The sequence below is a fragment of the Pseudophryne corroboree genome, chromosome 10 (assembly GCF_028390025.1).
Source record: "Pseudophryne corroboree isolate aPseCor3 chromosome 10, aPseCor3.hap2, whole genome shotgun sequence".
Lineage (NCBI taxonomy): Eukaryota > Metazoa > Chordata > Amphibia > Anura > Myobatrachidae > Pseudophryne > Pseudophryne corroboree.
The window spans coordinates 314693500-314706300 of NC_086453.1; the positions used below are offsets into that span (position 1 = coordinate 314693500).

The 12801-nt window shown below is 44.2% G+C and overlaps 1 protein-coding gene across 1 annotated transcript in view; it reads right to left on the reverse strand.

The window, feature by feature from the left end:
* Positions 1–12532, reverse strand: part of GRIK4 (glutamate ionotropic receptor kainate type subunit 4) — a 356362-nt gene extending 343830 nt beyond the window's left edge. Inside the window, exon 1 of the mRNA XM_063943500.1 lies at positions 12148–12532. The gene's annotated coding sequence lies outside the window, so the exon portion shown is untranslated. The remainder of the gene's footprint in view (positions 1–12147) is intronic.
* Positions 12533–12801: the final 269 nt, after the last annotated feature.

The window sequence follows — 12801 nt, forward strand, 5'->3', positions numbered from 1 at the left end:
TGTGGTATAATATAGGGGTAGTGCATTGCAGGTGTTTAACGGAAAAGAAACAGGATAGAGATCTGTACAAGACAAACACGCTCCCAAGCACCACATATTATTTTCTGGGGTGATCCACTCGTCACAGTGGTAAGTTGGCCTGGACCCGTGGGAGGGGCCATGCACCGGTAAGCTAACCAATGCTGTGGCCGGTAATTCATAAGCTAGGGCTGCTAAAATTAGCGTTGGGTTCCTCATTTTAAAAATAAACAAAATACATTTTTGTAAAAAGTTTCATTTCAATTTCTTCCGCGGGACCCAAAATTCTCCCACTGAGGCCAATGGCCAACCCGCCATTGCACAGACTTGTCATAGTAATGCAAAATAAAGTGAGTGAAATGACAAAAAAACAACAAGAGTAGAACTTGCCACAAAGTCCCCCATTATGTTGACTTACAGGGGTGCCTCTAGTGCAGCAAGGGTGCCTCAAGTGCATCAGATCACAGGAGTTGACCTACTAAACTGAAAAGAAAGGGGCTTAAATTAGTTGCCTTTTCCTAGGGTTTTGCTGTTTATGTATTAGACAGAGGTGACAGAAGATAGTGATACAAATGCTTCTACTAGTCTCAGTGACTGTGGAGGGTGACTTGGCAGTGCCTGTAAGTTTTCTGCATAAGTAGCACCCTGTCTTAAAATGACCATGTATGCCGAATGGCCTTTGGCATATGATAACATGTTTCTGCCTTTTGAAACCAATATGAAGTTTATATTGTACACTAGCCACTTGTGGGCAGGTTCTGCATTGTCCATTATACACCAGTGACTGGGATCTCCACTGTCCACCAGCAACCATGGAATGGGGTCTGTATTGTCTACTAGCCACCAGTAAATTGGGTCTTTATTGTACACTAGCTGCCAGCAAATGGGGTACTACATGTGCCTCTGCATTTTAGACTTTCCTTTATATGGTGCTGCAGTCAGTACCAGTTAGATGAATGGACTCTTCCAGATTATTTCGATTTGAAATAGCATCAGTTACAAAAATATGTAAGAATTTGAGTATATATTTTTCTGATGTTACACTTATTACATACGTGGCTTCACTCAACAACATTTATTTATGTGTGTAAATGAGCAATTTAGATGTTTTATAATTCAGAAGTACTTTTTTGAAATAATGAATAAGGCAGTGGCGGATGTGGGTGGAGTGGTGGGTGGATCATGTCACGGTACACCAAAGGCAGCAAGAATGCTACAATCATCTTTCAATGTGAAAAGGAATATTTATAGGCTTCTCTGTTTGCTTGTGCTGAGACAAATACCCGTTTTTGGTCCTGACGAAAGGCAGCTCTAATCCCCTGCAACATTGACCTCTTGAATGGGGGGCATGTATACAGTATGTGGATGTATTAATGCTATTCACAAGTGCCGGGAACCTTTTCAGCTTTTTCAAACATAAAACCACGCTTTAATTTTTATAAAATCCTGTGCCGCTGTTTATGTTCCAAAGAACTAAGTAACCGCTAATGCATATTTAATACAGAGGGCAACTAGGTTGCTGCATTATGTTTGTCCTAGTGTCAGGCTGAAAAAGAATATATATATATATATATATATATATATATACACACACATACTGTATGTGTATATATATATATATATATATATATATTATTGTGCAAAAGTTTTAGGCAGTGTGGAAAAAGATGCTGCAGAGTGAGAATGCTTTCAAAAACAGAAGTGTTAATAGTTTATTTTTATCAATTATCAAAATGCAAGGTGAATGTACAGAGAAGAAATTTAAATCAATATTTAGTGTGACCACTCTTTGCCTTCAAAACAGCATAAATTCATCTAGGTACACTTGCACACAGTTGTTGACTCCTTGTTCTTCTTTACACTGATAGTTTTTAATGACATTGGCAGTATGTTTGGGGTCGATGTACTGAGGCAGAATAAATTTGGAGCCAATCAGATGCCTCCCTGATGGTATTCCATGATGGATAAGTACCTGCCTATATTTCTCACGTTGCATTTTGTTAATTGATAAAAACAAACTATTAACTCTTTTTTTTTTCAAAACACATTCTTAACTTGCAGCATTTTTTACACACCTGCCGAAAACTTTTGTACAGTACTGTATAAATAATAAAATATATATATATATATATATATATATATATAAACACACATAAATTAGTGGTGCACCCAGCACCACTAATTTAACCACGCCCCTAATCTATCCCCAAATCGGAGGGGAGGGGGGGGGGGGGGGCGGTTGGTGGTGCCACAAATTCAGAGAGGGGAGGGGTGAATTGAGGATGGGAGGTAGATTGGAGCATTGAGAGCTGTGCATGGAACGGGTGTGGGTAAGGGGGAGTCAGGGGTACCACGAACAGTAGTGAGATCAAGCAACGGGGAGAGAATGAACATACACACCTTGGCCACGTTCCTGCAGGGCACCTCTCCAGCCTGAGCTAGTGAGAATGGTGGTGAATAATACCATGGGGAGTTCTGCATCACTGAGGGGGCGTGGCTTGAGCCCATGTCAAGGCACACATGTCATAGCTGCCTCCCCTGGTACAGTTTTCAATGCAGTGATACTCAGTAGGTGCGGCCCTGCCTCCAGCGCTACACAGTTTCTGGTTGCCAGTCTGATTGCCAGAGGAAGGCAGAGCTCTCGCTGCCTCTCCTCTGTCTCTACGTATTTGCAGCAGAGCACAGTAATTAAAATAGCAGATTTTATACTGATCAGTGGGGGCAATTCAGAGCTGATCATAGATGTGCTAAATTTAGCACATCTACAATCAGTTTCTCTGACATGCGAGGGGACGCCCAGCACAGGGCTAGTGCGCCCCGCATGTCAGGCCCCACCCCTTTACCCCCTCCGTAACAGGTACAAAAGCATTGCATGGCGGCGATGCTTTTGTACTTGACAAGTAGCTCTCTGCCAGCGCAGCTCATGACGTCATGCAGCCACCGCGGCCCGCCCACCCCAACACTCCGGACACGCCTCCTTTGTCCGGACCACGCCCCACATTGGCACCTCTCCCGCCCCCCGACCACCTCTGCCTGTCAATAGCTGGATGCACATAAACAGTGCGCCCACCACGCGTGCGCACTGCGCATAGTAATTCAGAGCGCGATCGCTGCCGCTGCAGCAATGCAGTCTGAATTATCCACAGTGTTATAACACAGATCATTTGAGTATGACAGGTGAGACTGGCTTCCCAGACTGCACGTACATAGGTACATACATTGCACAAGTAATGCACAGTATTTTTGAATATCCTAAAAATAACTTCTAAAGAAGTCTACAGTCTGCTCTCTCGGTAATCTTGGAAATGCATACTCTACACGGTTATGATGACTCATTTTCTGCACGTCTTGGGAGAAATCTCATTACTCTTTGGGAATACATATTTTTCTTTCACTTAAAGGGTCTTTAAGGAAACGGATATAGTTATAATGTGGAGACTTGTCATATTAATAATGGGTGTGGTATTGAAAGTCGACATTAACTAGGTCGACAGGGTGTCTAGGTCGACAGGGTCTTTAGGTCAACATGTTCTAGGTCGACAGGTCAAAAGGTCGACATGAGTTTTTAATGTTATTTTGGTGTCGTTTTCTTCGTAGAGTGACCGGGAACCCCAATTAGTGCACCGCTTCGCTCGCCATGCTTCGGGCATGGTGCCTTCGCTCCGCTATCGCTTCGCTTGGCACAGATTACCGTTCCAATCGTAGTCCACGTGGATCGTTAAGTATGAAAAGGTTCAAAAAAAGAAAAAAATTGTGACAAACTCATGTCGACCTTTTGACCTAGAACATGTCGACCTAAAGACCCTGTCGACCTAGACACCCTGTCGACCTAGTTACTGTCGACCAATAGTGGTCGACCTAGACATTGTCGACCTAGTTACTGTCGACTTTCAATCCGGATCCCATTAATAATATGCAATTTATCATCAAAATCTATTTGATAACAATTTGTTAAATTTTCGCGCAGTCATTATTATTTAGATTTTTTTCAAAACTGCCTCAATTAATAAAAATAACCTGCAACTTTTTATTTTATTTTTTTACAGTTTTGCAATGATTTTCTGTTGCAATTGTCTGTAAACACTCTGGAAAGGGAAACACATCCACCCACACACAATTTCACAAAATGACTTGTTAATTAGCAGGAAGATTAGTATGAATACAGTTAATCCAACAACTCCAGATTTAGTGAAAGCAGCCATGGCTAGCATATGTCATGTTGGAATACTTGAGAGCGATATCAAACATAGCCAATTAAACAACGCATGTTCATTAGATACTTTTCATGAACAAGTACAAAATTTACAGACTAACAGAGTATAATTAGCCAAATAAAACTGTATTACTAGGCACAGGAACATAATCTATGCATGTGTGTTTTACTCAGGTTTTTCTAATCGTTGCTGTGTGTAGATAACAAGCATTAGGACATATGGTTCAATGATCCCATAGCCTACGGCATTCTAACAGTGCTTAACAAACATCTTTACTCTGGAATGCAGAGTAATGTTTTTTTGTGTACCACAGCATCAATATCCTTTTGCGCAACTGTACCTAGTTTTATGGGGAGTCGCACAGATTGTGGATGAGGCTTGGCACACAGTAATCTGGTTTGCTAACATGGCCCATATGGAATATTTTTATAAGATAACTAGCATGAAGATTTTGAGCAGAAAGGGGTAGATTTACTAAACCATGGAGAGTGATAAAGTTGAGTGCGATCAAGTACCAACCTTCCAGCTCACGTCATTTTTCAAATACAGGGATCTATGTAATAAGCCTTGGAGGGAGACAAAGTGGATGGTGGATGTACTAAGCAGTGATAAAAGTGGAGAAGTGAGCCGGTGGAGAAGTTGCCCATGGCAGCCAATCAGCTGCTCTGTATACTTTTATAGTATGGAAATTATAAATGTTACATCGATGCTGATTGGTTGCCATGGGCAACTTCTCCACTGGCTCACTTCTCCACTTTTATCACTGCTTAGTACATGTCCCCCACAGTACCAGCCAATCATCTCCTAACTGCCATGTTACAGGCTGTGTTTCCCTTCCCGCCATCACTCGTCGCTACAGGCATCTGCAAGTGTGTATGCCGGCCCCGCAGCCGGATCCCGTCACTGACTATATTGTGTATTGAGACCTCATGGGGCCCTAAGCAAGACACTGATTTGGGGCCCCCTTGGGCGCCCAGCCCAGTCCAGCGCTCAATGCACTATAGTGAAGAAACTCAAAATAAACTACAGTTCCCAGCAGCCTTTGTTTATTTAGAGTTTCTTCATTATACTACAGCTCCGGTGTTTGCTGGACACTAGCGTCAATAAAGTGGCTCCTGACAAGATTCATCCGTTAGGGCCCCCTGAGACACGCTGGGCCCTAAGCGGCCGCTGTGTTATATGCACACTCCCCATCATCCCTTCCTCCAGCCGGAATATGCAATCTTCCATAGCATTTAAATGAATTTCCCCTTGTCCACAGTCCTCAAGTATCACCAACAGGTCATGGTTTCTTTAATGGTGCAGAGATGAGTTAATCTATCTTGTTGGGTCAGTAATTATCCCACCTGCTGCCATAGAGTTAAATCCTCAAAACACAACCTCTTGGGAAAACTTGAAGGTTGAGGTGAGAACCTCTGGTTTAGAAGATTTACTGAAAACTGATCAGTGGACCCAACGTAATTGCTATTGTCATCTCCTACTGTATGTTGATGATGTACACTCTCCCTGGTGGCAGCAGCCACTGAACAGTGCAAGCAAGTATAAAAGTAAATATGGACACACGGAAATGGATAACCGCAAGACTATCCATGCAGCATGAAAATGAAATCTGTCTCCTGTAACAGACCACGAAAGAGGTTCAAGTAAACAAGGTTGACTACAGCGGAGTCTCTTGATATTTGTAAACAGACTTGACCACCTTTGCACTATCCCTCTGCATTCCCACTGTACTATACTACTCGTATCTGCACGCGCTTTCCAGTCATCTATGGTTGCTTTAATACCAGCCACTGATCATGGCGCTGCCACACTTTCTCCATCAGGAGCTACATTTGCTAACATTCTGCTTCATCTCATTATATACTGATAATGTGTTTGTTTCATGATCCTCTGAATGTAGAAGGCTGCGTAATATCTCAGTGCTCTACAAAAGATGATTATAATAATCTAGAACAGTATACTCAAGTTAACATAGATTCAAATTCCATACTGTAACAATGCAAATAACAATAGAAATCGGCTCTAGTCCTTTCCATCACTGAACTCTATGAACAAGGCAGCAGTGTGATCCTGTTTCACATACTGCAAACCCCCCCTTCTCTTTATTGCAGCTTATTATCAGTTTAAAATGTTTTCTACCAAACACAAACAATAGACTTTATTCACAGCCCAACAAGAGTAATTAATGACTTAAGACCCTATGAGTGTCTTCTGAAAGCAGTAATTACCGCTAAACTTTCGTCTGGAAATAACGGCCTGTGCGTCCTGTGGGGACATCTCATTTTGATCTTTGTGATGCTGGAGTAAAAGCAATTTCAGAGCCATAAAAACAGGTTGCCGGGGGAAGTCTGGCGGTGTCGGACATGGACATGGAAGAAGAAGAGATTTTAGCTAAATCGCATGGTAATTGAATTCAAGTCCTGCGGCTAGAAGAGCAGGAGGGATGGCTTCATATCCAGCTGCCAGGCGTTATGTTGCCAGCAGGTGCAGACAGCTCTATCCTCTTTCCAGGCAGCAATACGGGAGCGATAGGAGCCTTCTCCATTTTTTATTGCAAGGGTGGTGCTCATGCTGTGTAGGAAAGTCTCCTGGAAATAGCAGAGGTACAGTAGAGGCATCTTCTGAATGGTATCTGGATCAGAGGCCAGGTGTGAGGCAGGACTGGAGAATATATGGCCTGATGTCTATGGAAATGGTCTGCATTGGCTCCTTCACATCCTGGCTCTGGCTGGAGGCACTGTCAGGGGTCAGGTAATGCAGGTATACCAGCAACTGGTAATGGACGTGGTAGTGGTGAAAGAGGAAGGACACTTAAGATGACCAGGCTTTAAACTAGATGGAGCCTGAAACATATAAAGGCCCTTTTAGGCAGCAGTCATGTGAATGAATCCCATAAAATTAGAGGGTTAATGGGACCATGACCTGGAGACAGGTTTAGGTGTATAGTGCTATATGTGGCAATAGGCTCTTAGTTTTAGGGTTTTTATTCTTTACAACTGCAGAGGTAGCTGGTCTATGGAGGAGATTGATGAGCCTGCTACAGAATACATGAGAGACAAGTCGGATACCCCTGTATCAAGGACGGTACAGAAGGGGATGTCACTGGTGACGAGACCCATGACGGTCAGTCCCTTTAGCTCTGAGAAATAATAGTATAAGTGAGATGCTGCTGTCAGTTAGAATCACAGACATCTTCACAAAGTCATAGTTATTATTTATGGGTGTGGTTCGTTTTATCGACAGTGTCTAGGTCGACAATGTTTAGGTCGACCACTATAGGTCGACAGTCACTAGGTCGACATGGATGGAAGGTCGACAGGGTTGCTAGGTCGACATGTGCTAGGTCGACAGGTCTAAAGGTCGACATGAGGGGGAAAATTTTTTTTGCTGTCGTTTTCTTCGTGGAGTGACCAGGATCCCAAATTAGTGCACCGCGTCCGCTCGCCATGCTTCGGGCATGGTGCCTTCGCTCCGCTACAGCTTCGCTCTGCACACTTTACCGTTCCAATCGTAGTCCACATGGATCGTTAAGTATGGAAATTTTTTTTTTTTTAAACTCATGTCGACCTTTAGACCTGTCGACCTAGCACATGTCGACCTAGAAACCCTGTCGACCTTCCATCCATGTCGACCTAGTGACTGTCGACCTATAGTGGTCGACCTAAACATTGTCGACCTAGACACTGTTGATCTTCAGACCGGATCCCATTATTTATAACTGGCTCAGCATGGGTTGTAGGGGGGAGGTATCCAACAGATCTCTGCACCTTTTTCAGTGGAGATACAGCAAGCTGATCTAGGTAATGCTGGAGGAACCTGGAAGGTAACCAGGAGAGTAACTTATGTAAAGCCTGACAAGGGTCATCGAAGTGTTTCCTTTGGCTTCTTCTGGATGTAATGCAACTCCTTCTATTGTTTTGACGTTCCACATAGTGGGTTCTTGGGAATTTGCATAAGATACACATTTTGTACTGAACATGTGAACCAAAAACATGTATGTATGCAATAAATGTGCTTAATCATTTATTCACCTGTTTAGGACACAATCTAAGATTATAACTCTGTGGGTCAACCAGGAGCAGCGACCAGGATTATTTTTCCATCTGGTTCTTTTACCACAGAGCAGCCGGTTAGTACATGATTAGGTTAACCTATGAATAGAGCATTAAGAACACTTCATATCGATGCTCTAGCTTTATAACGTGATGTAATATTTGCCACAAAGATACTATGAGGCCCACAGATGGCACCGACATAAACAAGAGCGGAGTTCCTCTTTACAGAAGATGGATAGAGTGTTTGCAGGTCTAGGTTCCAGGTGCCATTTTGCCAAGACTGAATATTTGCTGTTGACCTTGGTTATGGATCAATCGGTTGACCTGGATAAGGTCGACAGTCAACAGGTTGACCACTATTGGTCGACATGGACAATGGTCGACATGGGAAAAGGGCTGACACATTAAAAATGTCTACACTGGGCATGAAAAGATCGACATTTAAAAAAAAATGTTTTTGGTGTCGCTTTCTCCGTAACATAAACAGAAACCCGAATTAGTGCAAAGCGTCCCCTTGAATGGCTCGCGCTACGGGCAAGGGGACTCGCACCGCTACCGAGGCGCTCCGCATAGGTTACTATTCCCAATCGTAGTCCACATGGATGGTAAAGTGTGAAAAATTTAAATATAATAAAAAATATTGTAAAAAAAATCATGACAACCTTTTCATGTTTCGACCTGTCCCATGTCGAACTTTTCACTGTGTCGACATTTTTCCCATGTCGACCAATAATCATTGATCCAAGTACTGTCGACCTACCATCCGGATACCGTTAACCTTATGGGGTTCTGGATTGTGTCCAGGCCGACAAATAAGGCTGCGCTCTAGTTTACCTCCTTCCAACTAAACTAATTTGTACTACTCATCGGCTGTATAGCAACTCGTACAGAAGCCAGCAAGCCGCAAACACACTCAGGAACGCCATGGTGAGTCCACATATGCAGCACACAACAAGCATCCAAACCGTAGTTGCCTGCAGCAGTCTCAAGTATTGTGCTTGCATGCCTCAAAGGTGACACGATCTTACTTGCTACACTTTCAGCGACAGAAGAGAAACATTATTCCAAGCAAAGGTTCAGCAGACACTCTAGTACGAAACATGAAACTGCTGTTGTCAGGAATACTGATGGCCTTTCCTAGTAAGCCTGAAAATAAAGCAGCGGAGTCTGCTGCACAAATCAATGATTGGGATAGCCATAACTTGTGTCAAAGTCTCCAGACACCAATTCTTGACTGAAGTATTATCCCCAGAAGCTGGAAAGGGAGGTGAATGTATGCTAGATATCCATGTGAATCATCTCTGCTGGTGAAAAGTTTACATTTATAGGAGAACTCCCCACACGCTCGTTCCTGGTTATGAGGAGAATGAGAAGTGCTTCGGTGCAAGAGGGAGTCTGCTGATCGACGGGGGTACAAAGCATGGGAGTATCTCCTGACCTATGGGAGTCCAAAGCATGGGAGTAACTCTACAGAGAGGGGATTTAATACTCCCTCATCCCCGTGTACTGCACCAGCAACTCTCCATAGAAAGGAATGATGTCTGAGTTTCAGGACCACAAGTTATTTTTTACCTGACACACAGGTGCTCAGCACAGGCACTAAGAGGGTACGGCACCAAAGCTCCGCACACATATTCCACAGCGCTGTACAGAGAATATTTGCCCATTCACATCAGTCTCTGCCCCAGTGGAGCTTACAATCTATATTCCCTACCACATGTACACACAGACACATTCACGCTAGGGTTACTTTTTGTTGTGGAGCCAATTAACCTACCAGTATATTTTTGGATTGTGAGAGGAAACCGGAGTACCCGGAGGAAACCCACGCAAGTATGGGGAGAATATACAAACTCCGCACAGTTAGAGCCACGGTGGGAATCAAACCCATGACCTCAGTACTGTGAGGCAGTAATGCTAACCATTACACCATCCATACTGCCCAACTACTGTATATTAGTCCTTCTGCAGACCAACAAGCTGGATGAAATGAACTCAAAGTGGACCACAGTAGGAGAACACAGCTCTGGAATTCAGCAGCATTGGACTCTGTGGTGTATATTTACTAAAAAATGATCTGGGTTGATTTTTGGTCGATTTTGTGTTTTAGGGTCTAAATCCCACATTTATGAACAGATGATTTTTACATATTCTTTTTTTTAAACAATGTCAAAAATCATCTGTTAGTAAATGTGTGATATAAACCCTGAAACACAATCGATCAACATCGACCCAAATTGCCTTTTAGTAAATATACCCCTGTGTCTAGTCTACACACATATGCTGTGCACACAGGACAGTACATCTGTGGATGATACCAGAATGCCACAATACCGTGACAGCCTGGCACTTTGGGCTGATGCAAGTGAGCGGGTTTGCAGTTATTGCTCCGAATGAAAACATCACAGAAACATTGGGGTAGATGTATTAACCTGGAGGAGGGATAAAGCAGTGATAAGTGCAAGGTGATAACACACCAGCCAATCATTACGGATTTGAAAGATGACAGTTAGGAGCTGATTGGCTGGTGTGTTATCACCTTGCACTTATCACTGATTTATAACTTCTCCAGGCTTAATACATCTGCCCCGATTCCCTCATGCCCCTTGCCTTGCCAAGGGGTAACTGCTGGCAGTGTGCGCGCCACACGCGTCTATCTGCAGGAGGATCAAGAACCTTATCCCTGCAGCATTTTCACAGCAAATCCCCCCTGCCCCCCTGTCAACATCCCACTTAGAATGCGAAGTGAGAAGAAATGAAAAAACATCATTAACCTGCTCCTCTGCTCCCTGCTTCCCCTGGGGCGCAGAGTCGGGAAAATGATAGATGAAACACATGTCATTCTCCATCTCAGCTTGTCATAGCCGCCGCTTTCCTGGCGCACTCAGTGTTACCCAACAATGTTAACACAATACAAACTAATGGGTAAAATTCATGTAAAAAGGCCCATCAAAAAATACAAAAACATCTACACGAATCCTGAGATCTCATGCATTACAGCCATCATACAGTATATATAGTACACAGTCTGACTTTGATTATTAGCAACTGCTACAGAAAGAGGGATATTTGGCCCACCCTGTCTGCTGTGCAACACAATAGGATCATCAGCATTGTGTCTTCGTTGCAGGAAGTCAGGCTGTCGCCTAGAATTCTTCTGACATTTTTGGGACAGACCGATGCATGGAATATCTTTGTGAGATGTCACCCCCAGCAGCAGGACAGGATTGCAGTGTGTGTGTGTGTGGGGGGGGGGGGGGGGGGAGGTTTGGTGTGTAACTAGTGAAATCAGTATCAGCCATTCTAAAGAGCCCATTAGCAACCTGGTGCAGCTCTCCCCGCTGACCTGTACACCTGCCACAGCAGAGGGCACATATGCATAGCCAGGCACAGAGTCAGGGCAGTGAACCCCATAACGGCTGATACCAGCAGGCAATAGCTCTCCCATTCCACCAGCAGACCACCTCCAGCACTGCCTGGCTTATTGCAATGCATGAATGCACCCCAATAGCAGAGAGGACAGCGCTGCACGCATAAATCACTTCTAAGGGATATTTTTTTTTGGAAAACATCAATTTGCAGAAGGGAACCGACTGGGAGGAGGCAGTGATGCAGCATTGCATTGTGCACAGATAGGCTGGCTGGCATAATACACATTATACACACCACTGCTTTCACATGGAAGCTGCAATCACAGTAACCCTCCTTCTGCCAGACTGGCTGGCAAGTGACGGGGGTAGCCGCAATTGTAGAGCTGGCACAGGAGGGGGGCTGCACAATGCAATGAGAACTTAGCACAGAGCAAATGTAGCATTTGTTACAGATGAGGATGGAAAATGACTGAGTGACTCCTCTGTTACCTTATAATAAATGTGTGCACAGCCAGCTCATTGCATGCTTCCTTCCCAGGGCGGCCACTGCGCTCACTTGTCCCCTGGATTTGCTATGGAGTCTCCGCTAATGAGAGGTGTGTGTGAGACAGTCCTCGTCTTCCCTTTCCCTCTCCTCCATGCTTCATTCAGCTGCCTGTGGTGTCATCGTGTCACAGGCGCAGCAGCACCACACACCACCACCACATCTGGGGCTAATGCAGGAGGGGAGAGAGACAGAGGGGGAGAGAGGCAGAGACTGAGGGGGAGAGAGACAGAGAGAGTGCAGATGGAGAGAGACTTCCTGATGGCTCATCCAGCAATAGAGAGAGGCTGTGGGGAGAAGGAGACATGCAGGGAGACTGGGGCTGTGGAGAGGGGAGAGCTAAGGAGAAGGAGGGATTAGCTGGAAGAAGGGATTGGAAAAGGAGGGGTAAGGACTAGTTAGGGAGCGAGTGAGAGGGGAACATTGGGAGCAATAAAATTCATGGGAATAGGACGATTGGCTGGGAAAAATGACGTAAGACAAAATATGGGAATAAAATACAGCTCCACAGGTACAACGTGACCTGGAAATTAATACAGACACTATCTGCTAATTAGTGATTAGGACAAATGAAATGGGCATGGGGACAATTTGTGCTG